Source organism: Henckelia pumila, chromosome 2 (assembly GCF_033568475.1).
Source record: "Henckelia pumila isolate YLH828 chromosome 2, ASM3356847v2, whole genome shotgun sequence".
Classification (NCBI taxonomy): domain Eukaryota; kingdom Viridiplantae; phylum Streptophyta; class Magnoliopsida; order Lamiales; family Gesneriaceae; genus Henckelia; species Henckelia pumila.
The window spans coordinates 132,305,920-132,319,427 of record NC_133121.1 but is presented as its reverse complement, the minus strand read 5'-3'; positions in this window follow the sequence as shown (position 1 = coordinate 132,319,427).

The following is a 13,508-nucleotide window of genomic DNA, read 5'->3' as shown; positions in this document are numbered from 1 at the left end:
GTAGCCCGTAACCAAAATCAGTAATTAAAAAATTAATCATAATTACTTGGGAAGAGTTCGGAAGCTCCGAAGGTGAGTTCGGAAGCTCCGATGGTATTACGTCAGGCATGACGTGTGGCAAGATCGGAAGTTCCGATCACCCCTATCCGAAGTCAACAAGTGATATTTTGACACGTGGCAGATCAGGATTTTCGGAAGCTCCGATGGCAGGATCGGACGTTCCGATCGAGGTTCGGACGTTTCGATCGTTGTCTATAAATTGAAGGTCGAGAATTCACTTTCAATTGCCAATTTTGGATTTCCTCTCTACTCTAGTTGTATTCGAGTTGTTCTAGCCTTTCTAGGCGTCCCATCGGGAATCCGGTAGTGGCATAGCGATCCAGGCGTCGTAGTGGAGCTGTGGCCTAGTTTTGAGGCACTCGACAGCAAAGGGTTAACGACGGACGAATGTATAGCTTTTGCTTCCTAAAAATATTTAGGAGTATACTTTAGCTTAGTTAAGGCTTTTAGAGCGCTATAATGATAGTAGTATCATTTGGCAGTGTAGCGCGAATTATAGGCGTGGACCTAGGGCTGATAGCACTTGCCTAGTATTTGAGGTACGGAAGTACTGTTCGAGATATCATGACTGAGTATGCATGTATTATGTGACTGCATGGTTTATATGTCATTGATTTATGCTGCATTCATTTGCATACTAAGCTATCTCCTTCAAGATGTCTGTTAGTAGGGTTTTTCCCTATCCTGTTAGTGGTTGGACTTCCATCGATTTGGGTCCGGCATATCAACTGGTATTATGGTATGGGAGCCACCTCCTGAAGCGACGGCACAGCGTGCTACATACCAGGGCCCGGTCTGTCTCTGTTATCTGATCCTTGACCTCGAGTTTATAGGGAGTTCACTTTGCATGCATGTATACTCATACTCTCGTACTGAGCGTTTTATGCTCACGTCTCGTACTCTGTGTTTCTGGACACCCTATTCCATGGGGCAGGTTTGCGATTGGACGAGGCTGGTGGATCCAAGAGGGGCTAGGCAGTGGTTGGCCAGCTGGAGCTTCGTCTAGGTTTTATTTCTGTTGTTTTGGGTTGATACAGCTATTCGATTTGGTTGTATAATATTTGGATAAATTACAGATTCCTTTCCTTGGGATTGCATTTATTTATGATTTTCGCCAGTTTATTATGATATCTGTTTTATTAAGTTAATTGCATGCCTAAGTTCTGTTAGTAGGTGATCCGGGTAAGGGTCACTACATTTATGGTATCAGAGCATGCAAAAGTATTCTTGGAATTTAGTCTCATCATGAGGTATTTTTGTAGATGGCAAACTACGATGATGAGAGTAGCCACGGAAGTGGAGGCGGTCGTTGGGGCGATGCCGACCGAGAGCGTCGTCGAGAACGGCGTCATCGTCATCATGACGACGAGCGTTTCACTGTGCGTCGATTCTTAGCTATGGGTCCTAAGCCCTTAGTTGGAGGTGAGTCTCCAGAGGATGCGGAGGACTGGTTAGACCGCATGAAGATGACTTTTCAGACTTTCCACTGCACCGAGGAGCAGAATATGGAGACCCTAGGTTATCTTCTGGATGGACGTGCACGCAGGTGGTGGAGATTTACTTCTGCACCTTTTGTTGCGGCGAGAGGAATGGCCACCTGGTCCGAGTTCCGCACAGCTTTTCAGAAGCTGTATTTTCCTCCTGCTTGAAAGGAAAAATGACTAAATCTCCTTTTAAGGGGAAACCTGAGCGTAGTCAAAATCTGTTGGATTTGATCCATACAGATATTTGTGGTCCATTTAGAGTTGGTACTCAATATGGCCACACCTACTTCATTACCTTTACTGATGATTATTCTAGGTATGGGTATTTATATTTAATGAAATATAAGTCTGAAGCATTTGAAAAGTTCAAAGAATTCAAGGCTGAAGTAGAAAATAAGCTAGGTAAAAGTATTAAAGCACTTCGATCGGATCGAGGTGGAGAATACTTAAGTACCGAGTTTTTGGACTATCTGAAAGAGAATGGGATTCTCTCTCAGTGGACTCCTCCTATGACACCACAGCTGAATGGTGTATCGGAGCGTCGTAATCGAACTTTGTTGGACATGGTTCGATCCATGATGAGCTTCACTGAGCTTCCACCTTCGTTTTGGGGCTATGCGCTTGAAACGGCGGTATTGTTGTTGAACAACGTCCACACTAAGGCAGTGGACAAAACACCATACGAGTTATGGAATGGCAAAGCTCCTAAGTATTCGTACTTGAGGATTTGGGGATGTCCTGCTTACGTGAAGCAGACAGTGGGAGATAAGTTGGATAGTCGATCCATCTTATGTTATTTTGTAGGGTATCCGAAGAATTCAATCGGATATTATTTCTATTATCCTGCTGAAACAAAGGTGTTTGTTTCAAGGAATGCCACCTTCTTGGAGAAGGAGTTCTTATTGGATAAGAAAGACGAGATGATAGAACTCGAAGAAATTCGAGAAGAACCCGAAATAAAAAATAACGATCCTACACCTCAAGAACCATTGATAGACACGCCTATACCTAGAAGATCCGAGAGGACTTCTAGACCTCCTATTCGATATGGTCTTCTTCTTGAAGGGGATCAAGATGAACCCGATGTTGGATGTGATCCAAGAAACTTCAAGGAAGCAATTTCTGATGCGGATTCAAATTTATGGCTTGAAGCTATGCAGTCGGAAATAGATTCGATGCATACAAACCAAGTTTGGTCTTTAGTAGATCCTCCCGATGGAATTGTTCCAATAGGGTGTAAATGGATCTACAAGAGAAAGCTTGGGCCTGATGGTAAGGTATTGACCTACAAGGCGCGATTGGTGGCGAAAGGTTATACTCAAAGACAAGGAGTTGACTATGATGAAACCTTTTCACCAGTTGCAATGTTCAAATCCATAAGAATCCTTATTGCCATAGCTGCTTGGTATGACTATGAGATATGGCAAATGGATGTGAAGACTGCTTTTCTTAATGGAGACATTAAGGAAGAAATCTATATGAAGCAGCCTGAGGGGTACACATCCATGGGAAGCGAGCATAAGGTATGCAAGCTTCAGAGATCAATTTATGGTCTAAAACAAGCATCGAGAAGTTGGAACCAGAAATTTGATGAAACAATAAAGGATTTTGGTTTCATCAAGAACCCGGAGGAACCATGCGTGTACAAGAAAGTAGTTAAGGATGCTGTGACATTCTTAGTACTTTATGTTGATGACAAACTACTCATTGGGAATGACGTAGGGATGTTGCAGTCAACAAAGATATGGTTATCAGGTAGATTCTCGATGAAGGATTTGGGTGAGGCATCCTATATTCTTGGGATACAGATCTATAGAGATAGATCTAAGAGAATGATAGGACTCACTCAATCAACCTACATCGACACCATATTAAAACGGTTTTCAATGGATGGGTCCAAGAGAGGACATCTACCCATGTGTCATGGAGTTTCTCTATCCAAGTCTATGTGTCCCAAGACGGATGAAGAGATAGAGAAAATGACACATGTACCATATGCGTCAGCCATAGGTAGTATCATGTATGGGATGATATCTACCAGACCGGATGTAGCATTTGCTCTGAGTGTCACGAGCAGATATCAAGCTAATCCCGGTCAAATGCATTGGAAAGCCGTGAAGGACATTCTTAAGTACTTACGAAGGACTAAGAATATGTTCATGATATATGGAGGAAGAGAACTAAAATTGGAAGGCTATACCGACTCTAGCTTCCAAAGTGACGTGGATGACTCGAAGTCAACCTCTGGATTTGTGTTCATGCTCAATGGCGGTGCTGTCTCTTGGAAGAGTTCCAAGCAGGACACCACAGCGGATTCCACCACTGAGGCAGAATACATTGCAGCATCAGCTGCTGCTAAAGAGGCCGTTTGGATGAGGAATTTCGTCCAAGAGTTGGGCGTCATTCCTGAAGTTGTTGGTCCAGTCCCGGTGTACTGTGACAACACGGGTGCCGTTGCTCAGGCAAAGAAACCATGGTCTCATCAAAGATCCAAACACGTACTGAGGAAATACCACATCATCCGGAAGATTGTGGAAAGAGGAGACATCACTGTCGAAAGAGTGGCCTCTGCAGACAATATCGCTGATCCACTTACTAAGCCCTTGCCAGGACCATTGTTTGACAAACATCGCGAAGCAATGGGTCTACGTAGTATGACTAGTTGGCTTTAGGGCAAGTGGGAGATTGAAAGAGTGGGTGCCCGGTGAGCCAACTTGTGGCTAAGGGCTTTGATGACTCTTTGTATAAATAATCTTTTGTTTAATATAATTTACACTTTTATTAATGGCAATGACTTTATCTTTCTTCATATTGTTATATTGTGATATACTATTGTTGTTTTGATAAAGACCTTGAATATACTATAGTGTATGTAAGATGTGGTAGAACATGGAAATGTCTATCATGAAACACATCTTATAGTCACTGTATATTCTAAACTGTTCCTAGTCGATTGAGCCGTCCGATAATAAGGATAAGGATCGCTCGAGTTTGAGACTAGCATTTGCGATGCAGAGTACCACGTTTCATTGGTAAGGAACATAGATATGTTCGAAGCATGCAAATGGATATTCATATGATGAATGATCGAACTACCCTATCCGGACTTTCCAAGTGATTATCACTTATCGAGTGGATAAAGTCCGCGGTTTTGGTTGTACACCATTAGTCCTTACTACTTGAAACATCATTGAGACTCTATATGCTAGTACTGTGCTTTGACTCATTTACCGACTCTATTGGGGTCATCAGGTGTCGGGATTGGGTACATTTACAACACATATAGGAGTCGATGCTTTGTTGTCAAGGATTCACCACATACTTGCGAGTGTGGATATCCTATGCGATCTGAGGAGATATTAGTGTGACGAATCTCTGGCCAGAGTACATGATTGTTTTAAGAAATGGTTTCTTAGTAACACATGCGATGTCACTATTTGATCTTCAAGATGTATTGCATAGTTATCGAATCTCGAACGACTCTCGATTTACCAATGGTTGTTGATTCGATCGGGATATATGGATGAAGGGGCCGTACTGTACGCTAACCAAAATCTATTGGTTCTTGCAGGCACTATCAGTGATACCTATGAAATCATGGGGCGATGTTGCTAGGCGCTCTTACCATGATTCGATGGGCAAGTCGGAAATTGTTGTTTCGAGTCACAAGGAGTTGTGAGCCCACGGCTAGCTGTATCCCTGAACCATTGAGGGTCACACAGAGTAATGGATTTTTAATCTCCGTTGAGATAGTTAAATTTAAAGAGTTAAATTTAATGAACAAAGAAATTGGACTTCTTATTTAAGAGTAGAGGAGTAAGATTTCCTAAAATGACATAGGGATGGGCATTTTTGGAAATCACTGAATTCGGATTCAGAAAAATCTATCTTGACTTGAAAAGGTGCAAAAATGGTTTCTGTGCACATTGGTGAAATCGGTTTATCAATCGGAGTCATGATAAATTTTATATTAATTTCTGAACATGCGGGCTTTGCTTGTCGGGCTTGAACTTATGACTAATGGGCTCTAAGCTGTTAGCGGCCTACATTATAAATAAGTTATTGCAGTACAAAAATTACACACAACAGGTCACAATTTTCGAAAACCTAGTTATTTTCTCTCCAAAGTGGCCGACCCCCTCCCTCTCTACTCGAGAAAATCCAGCCTGTGAATTTTGAATTACAGTCTGGTTTAACGGATCAAATTCGTTAATTCTCTTCGTAGAAACTTCTGATAGATTTTCTAGTGCAATCTATCAGAGGGATTAATTATCCGTTCGTGGACCTGATTGAAGAACAGTTCGTCCATCAGTTCCAGGGATATACAACAAGAGCAGAGCAATCTGTTGGTGTCCATAATCTCGCTTCGAGATTGGAGGTAAAAATTTATAATTGTTATTTAATTTTTACACACACAATTTAATCGTTAAGTTTTGATACCCATTATGGAATCGTTCCATATAAAATTTTTAAACTTCCGTTGCACCGGGTATCAATTCTGATTGATCTGATCGCCGCGTTCTCCATCATTTACTTCTGCACCTTTTGTTGCGGCGAGAGGAATGGCCACCTGGTCCGAGTTCCGCACAGCTTTTCAGAAGCTGTATTTTCCTCCTGCACTCCGTCAGTCGAAGGCAGGCGAGCTTCTGAGTCTGCGACAGGGAGCCATGTCTATTGATGAGTATCAGCAGAAGTTCTTTGATCTGTTATCCTATTGCCCCGAGATTGCTGACAGCTCTGGGATGAAGTATAATCTGTTCCTTCAGGGCCTTAACCCTGAGATCCATGACCGTGTGGCGGTTGGCGACGACATGTCCTACGAGGGTTTGGTGAGCCGTTGTCACCAGGCGGAGGACAGCATTCGGCGGAACAGGTCTTTCCCTCAATCGTGGCCTGCTAGTTCTTTGGGTCCCCGTGCCCAATCTTTCAAGAAGTCTGGATCTACTTCTTTTTCCTCTGGCTCTGCTGGTGTTGTCCGTTTTGGTAAGAAGGACAAGTGTGATCACTGTAGGAAGAACCATCCATCCGACAAGTGCCGTAGAGCTTCTGGAGCTTGTTTCCGTTGTGAAGAGACTGGTCATATCCGGAGGGATTGTCCACTATCTGGGGGAGGCGGTTCTGGTTTTGGTTCTGGTTCAGGATCTGATTCTCAGGCCACCGTACAGCAGAGGTCGCAGGGACAGCCTGCTGGGAGTTCTCATTTGAGGCCACGAGCTTCTGGCCAGGTGTTTGCCCTGAGACATGATCAGGTAGTGGAGGAGAATGAGAAAGTCATCGCAGATACATTTCTGCTTTATGGTATACCTGCCCTTGTACTTATTGATACTGGTGCATCTCATTCCTTCATTTCTGCACGTTTTGTTAAGAGGCATAAGTTACCATGCATTGCACTAGACGTAGTGATGTCTGTTTCTACTCCGACGGGCCAATCTGCTTTGACTAAGCGTCTAGTGATGGGTTGCCCTTTAGAGTTCGAAGGGAACATTCTGTTAGCGAATCTCATGGTCCTGGCGATGGACGACTTTGATTGCATTCTGGAAATAGATATGTTGACTACCTATCGAGCTTCAGTGGACTGCTATCAGAGATTAGTACGCTTTCATCCGGAGGGGAGTAAGAGCTGGTTTTTCTATGGAGAGGGAGCGCGACCCCCGATGCCTTTGGTATCAGCTTTGAGAGCCTGTCGAGCTCTAGAGTCTGGCGGGGAAGGCTATCTTATCTATGCAGTTGATTTGTCCGCTGAGAGTATTGGGATAGAGAGCATTCCTGTTGTGGATGAATTTCCAGATGTATTTCCTGATGAGATTCCGGGTTTTCCTATTGTTAGGGAAGTCGAGTTTGGCATAGAGTTAATGCCGGGTACTTCTCTTATTTCTCGAGCACCGTATCGTCTGGCTCCGTCAGAGATGCGTGAGTTGAAGAATCAGCTACAGGATCTTTTGGACAAGGGGTACATTCGTCATAGTGTATCTCCTTGGGGAGCTCCTATTCTTTTTATAAAGAAGAAGGATGGGTCGATGCGGCTGTGCATTGACTATCGGCAACTGAATCGAGTCACTGTGAAGAACAAGTACCCGTTGCCTCGTATTGATGACTTGTTTGATCAGCTGCAGGGCACGTCAATTTACTCCAAGATTGACTTGAGATCTGGGTATCATCAGTTGAGAGTCCGTGATCAGGACGTAGCCAAGACTGCATTCCATACTCGCTATGGGCATTACGAGTTCCTAGTGATGTCATTTGGTTTGACTAATGCATCGGCTATGCTCATGGATTTGATGAACCGTGTCTTCAGGGAGTATTTGGACAAGTTTGTCGTGGTCTTCATTGACGACATCTTGGTGTATTCGCGTAATACGGAAGAGCATGTTTCTCACTTGCGGTTGGTACTGCAGACTCTTCGGGATGAGCAGTTGTACGCCAAGCTGAGCAAGTGTGAGTTTTGGATAGATCGAGTGGTCTTTCTTGGCCATATCATATCCAGGGAGGGGATTTTTGTTGATCCAAGCAAGATTGAAGCGGTACTTAATTGGTCGCGTCCGACGACAGTTGCTGAGATCCGTAGTTTTCTGGGTCTAGCAGGTTATTATCGTCGCTTCATTCTGAACTTCTCTCAGTTAGCTCGACCTTTGACGCAGCTTACCCGCAAGGGTGTGGATTTCGAGTGGTCCTCCGAGTGTGAGGAGAATTTCTGTGAGCTTCGATGGCGGTTGACTTCTGCGCCGGTGTTGGCATTACCGTCAGGATCTGGAGGGTATGTGGTGTACATTGATGCTTCTCTTCAGGGGTTAGGTTGTGTCCTGACTCAGAATGGGCACGTGATCGCATACGCTTCTAGACAGCTGAAGCTTCACGAGGACTGTAACACTCGGTACTTTTAATACGTAAATTCGCATGCATAATTAGGGATTTTATTTATTTAGAATTTTAGATTATGGGTTAAATAATTATGTGAAATTATTTGTGCATGATTTAAGTTATTTTAAGTATTTAACCCATAATTAGTGATTTTCATGAATTATTGGTATTTGAATTATTTTATCGCGTTGACGGGACCGTGGACGGACGAGATGACAACTTTCTATCCAAATTATTTTATGAGTCTTTTTAGAGCCCAAAAATATTATTTTGAGTTTTATTTCCTCAATATTTTTAGTATTTAATTTTATATAATTTTAGGAGTCCGTTTTTATTCAAAATAAGCCAAAATAGTGACTTTTAATTATTTTTAAAATTCCTTTAATTATGTATTTCGGGATTTTTAAATTTATTATCAGATTTTAATTGTTAGTTAGAGTTTTTTAGTTATATATTTTAAATTAAAAACCCTTATTAATATATTTTAATTATCCTAAAACCTATTTTAATTAAAAACTTAAACCTAAACCTATCCTACCCAAACCCTTCAACCGATCACTCTCACTCAGCCGCCTCCATCAGTTTCTCACCCCCATCTCCATCGTGTTCTTCAAGTTCTTCAGCCTCCATATCTCGATTTTGAAGCTTCCAAGCCGGTTGTCATCGCCCAGTCGTCCCGGAATCATTCTACGCACTCCTTTCTCTTCAAACTACGGTGCAAGGCATGATTCTTTCCCTATTTTCGTGCCTATCAGATATTATAGTGTGTGTATTGTGTATGCATCAAAAGCTTTCAAGAATTTTCAGAAAAAGTTTCGGCTTTCATGAAGTTTGTGACTTGTAGTGTGATTTTGATTGTCATGCTCATGTTTCTTAGCCATGGTTGCGTCTAGGCTGCTGGTCAAGGTCCCTAGGAGGTATAAGGTGAGTCTAGGCTCGATTGGCTCGGATGGTTCAAGCCAAAAGTGCCTAGAATTGGAGCTGGTTCGATCGGGCTCCCTTGGTGCGCAGATTAGGGTTTTGAGAAGGGGGGGCTCGGTGATGAGGTCTAGGCTGCATGGGGCTGGGGCCATGGGATGGTTTGGACCGCCCAGACGTAGGCTACATCTGGGCGGCGGGGCTTCGGCCAGGGGCGGCCGGAGCAGGGCGGCAGCAGCCCTAGAAGGGGTGCTGCTCTCGGCCGCGGGCTGCAGGGAAGAGGGGGGGTTCGGGTTTAGGGTTTCAGGGTGGTTCCGGGTCGGGTCTTGGGTCCGAGTCGGGTCTGGTAGTAAGTGGGTTAAGTTAGTTGGGTCCGGGTCCGGGTTAAGTTAGTTGGGCTCGGGTATTTTATTTTTAAGTTAATTAATGAATTTAAGAGTTTAATTGGGCTAATTAGATTAATTTAATTAATGGGCTTCACTTAAGTTATTATTTGGGCTTAATTAATTTAATTAAGTTAGTCCACTAATTTTTATGGGCTTTAGGGCCCATGAAAATTAGCGGGCCAGTCTTTGGGCTTTTGGGCCCATTGGGCCATATTAAGTTGTTATTGGGCCTTGAATGTTTTAATGGGCTTTAATTATTTAATTGGGCTTAGAATAATTTTTATTGGGCTTAAGTATGTGATTGGGCCAGTCTCAGTGTTAATGGGTCAGATTTAAGTAAATGAGCTTGAGTGTTAGGGCCAGCAGTCCAGTACAATCCATGAGAAATTGCATGTGTCCTGAATATATATTTAATTATTTTTATGCATTGAAGATTATTTTTATATTTATATGTTAGTATGAAATTAAATTAAATATATATGAAGGACACACATTTTATTTAAGTGCATGCATTCATGAAATAATTTTATGCATGATTTAATGTTTTAGGTTGAGCAAAAGAAAATATTTTATATTGGAAGTTGAAGTAGTGTGACAATTTGAGGGGGATTCGTCCCCATATGTGAACTATTGAAGGGCAGTTTACTGCCAATTTAAGAGGTGATTCGTCACCGCCACGTACGTTGGTTTCCACGCTGATCAGTATTTGATGTATGATTTAAGGTTACACTATGGATACAACCATGCAATGTTAGAAAATAATTTGTTCAACAATGTTTATGTATTATGTATGATTATGATATTTAAGTTAATTTAAGTTATGTTATGTCATGATGTTATTTTAAGCATGCTCATTAATGTATATGTTATGTATTAGTATTAAAGTGATTTAAATTATTTTAAATCCTTGTTATGTTAGCATGTTGGGCTTCTAGGCTCAATACACTGGTATGGTGCAGGTGAGTACGTAGAGGATGTAGTACCCACCGGAGGCGAGGACGTATGAGCAGACTGGCAGTGATCCCCGTGACCGTGATAGATGTCTGAGTCACATTGCATGTTTTGAATACTTCAGCATGTTATACATTATAATTATTTTCAGTGGTTGTGGTTTGGAATATTTTATTTAAATATTTTCAGTGCATGCAAACTTTAATCATTTTATTTATGCAGTATTTTAATTCAATATTTGACTCAGATATTTATTTTATTAAAGAATGCATTTTTTATTTGAGTTATTTATTTATTTATTTATTGTTAAATCTTTTTATTCTGTGCATATATGTATGGGCATATATGTACATATTTTATTTAGTAAGTATATAAAAAAAAAAATTCCGCATATTTATTTATTAATTATAGAGTTAGGGTCGTTTCAGTTGGTATCAAAGCACGGTCCTTGGAGGGGTCATTACTGCTATGCGAGCTCAGAAATCCACGCTACCGATCTGTAAGTTTTACGTGTTTATAGTATGATTTATTTTTTTTAAGGATTTAAGTTAGCATTACTTTTAACCCACTTAGTTATGCATGGCGATTTACGTAAAAAAATATGTGGTGGTGCAGAATGCCTCCCAGACCGATGAACAGACGTGGGGGATCTCCACCTCCACCTCCGCAGAACCCACTTGCAACATTGGAGCAGGCCAATGCTACCTTGATGGCAGGAGTTACTGCTCTGTTAGAGTAGCATGCTTCACGTCCCAGAATGTCCCATAAGGAGGATGTAGCTGAGCGGTTCCAGAAGAAGGGGCCGAAGGAGTTCCTTGGTACCACCGATCCATTGGTGGCTGAGGGGTGAATTCGTTCTTTGGAGTCCATCTTTGCTTATATGGGGATCACAGATGCGGACAGGGTGAACTATGCGACCTATATGTTGAGGGGAGACGCAGCTCTTTGGTGGGAGGGTGCTGCCAGGGGAGTACAACTTCCTACACTGTCTTGGACGGAGTTTAGGCGTGTCTTCTACGCCAAGTATTTCATGGAGGATGTGAGGAGTCGCATGATCCGGGAGTTTATGAGTCTCCGGCAGGGGGACAGGTCAGTGGTGGAGTACGTGAGCCAGTTCGAGAGGGGCTGTCATTTTGTGCCCTGATTGCAGACAGTCCACCGGAGAAGATGAGACAGTTTGTGGAGGGACTGAGAGCGGATATTAAGCACGATGTACGTATGATGGACGTCGCTACATATGAGGCGGCAGTTAGTAGAGCACTGAGGTCAGAGGAGGGTAGGAGAGAGATGCAGCGAGAGCAGCAGGGGAAGAGACAGTTTCAGTCGGGGTATCAGCGACCATCTTTGCAGCCTCCTGCGAAGAAGCAGTTTACTGGGCCGGCAAATGGCCCGAATCCGCAGCAGAGGCCGGAGCAGCAGAGGCCACAGCAGCAGAGGGGCGGGGCCCCTAATGCTATAGGTTTTTCTACTTGCCCGAAGTGTCAGAAGATGCATTCGGGACCGTGTCTATTGGGAGCAGGAGTTTGTTACCACTGCAGAGAGCCAGGGCATCAGATAGCTAACTGCCCAAGGAAGAAGAACACTGCTGGTAGAGTGTTCGTCATGCAGGCAGAGGAGGCAGACCACCCAGACACCTCCTTGATCACCGGTATATCTTATCCCTAGTATTTTATAATTTTCCTTTGGTTAAGAATTTTGTTTTCTTTATGGAATTGTTGTTCTTTGGGTTATCTATCTGCATGTTAGAATAAGAAGCATGTTTTACTTGTGATTAGAATTAAGGATTAGTAGTGACTTGTCGGGGAAAAGTTTAGTAGTGGTATGAAATTGTTGGGAATTTTCTGCGTGCAGGGAGAATTCTAGTTGGAGGCAACTCCACGTTTGCGTTGCTAGATTCAGGGGCTACGCATTCATTTATCTCCCTGGAGTTTATCAGGTGGATAGGCATCACACCTGAGATTATTGACAGTGGGTATGATGTTACTATGCCGTCAGGACAGATTATTTCTACCTCGAAGGTTATTCGAGAACTGGAGTTGGAGCTTCAGGGACACTCCATTCGAGCAGATGTGGTGGTTTTGCCATTGAGTGGTTTTGATTTGATTTTGGGTATGGACTGGTTGACAGTCAATGGAGCTTCGATTGATTTTCGTCGGAGGTCAGTGTCAGTGAAACCGTCAGGAGGCTACCCGTTTACTTTCCATGCATTCAGAGCAGTGATTTTCCTCGGGTGATATCTCTTATTCAGGCGAGGAAGTTGTTGAGACGGGGTTGCCAGGGGTTTCTAGAGAGTATTGTCACGACCTCAGAACCATCTAGCAGATCATTATCAGAGATAGAGGTGGTTCGTGACTTTTCGGATGTCTTTCCGGAGGATGTTGCAGGAATTCCACCAGTGAGAGATGTGGAGTTCAGCATCGACTTGGTGCCAGACACCGTGCCTATCTCTAAGGCACCGTACAGACTTGCTCCTACCGAGATGAAAGAGTTGAAGGAGCAGATTCAGGAGCTATTAGAGAAAGGCTTTGTTCGTCCTAGCTTTTCTCCATGGGGAGCTCCGATGTTATTTGTGAAGAAGAAGGATGGCAGTATGAGATTGTGCATCGATTACCAAGAGCTCAACAGGGTCACAGTGAAGAACAAGTATCCACTATCGAAGATAGAGGATTTATTTGATCAGTTGCAGGGAGCTTCAGTGTTCTCCAAGATCGACCTGCGATATGGTTATAATCAGCTGCGTGTTAGAGATGCAGATGTGTCCAAGACTGCTTTCCGGACACGGTATGGGCATTACGAGTTCCTAGTGATGCCATTTGGGATGACCAATGCTCCAGCGGTTTTCATGGATCTC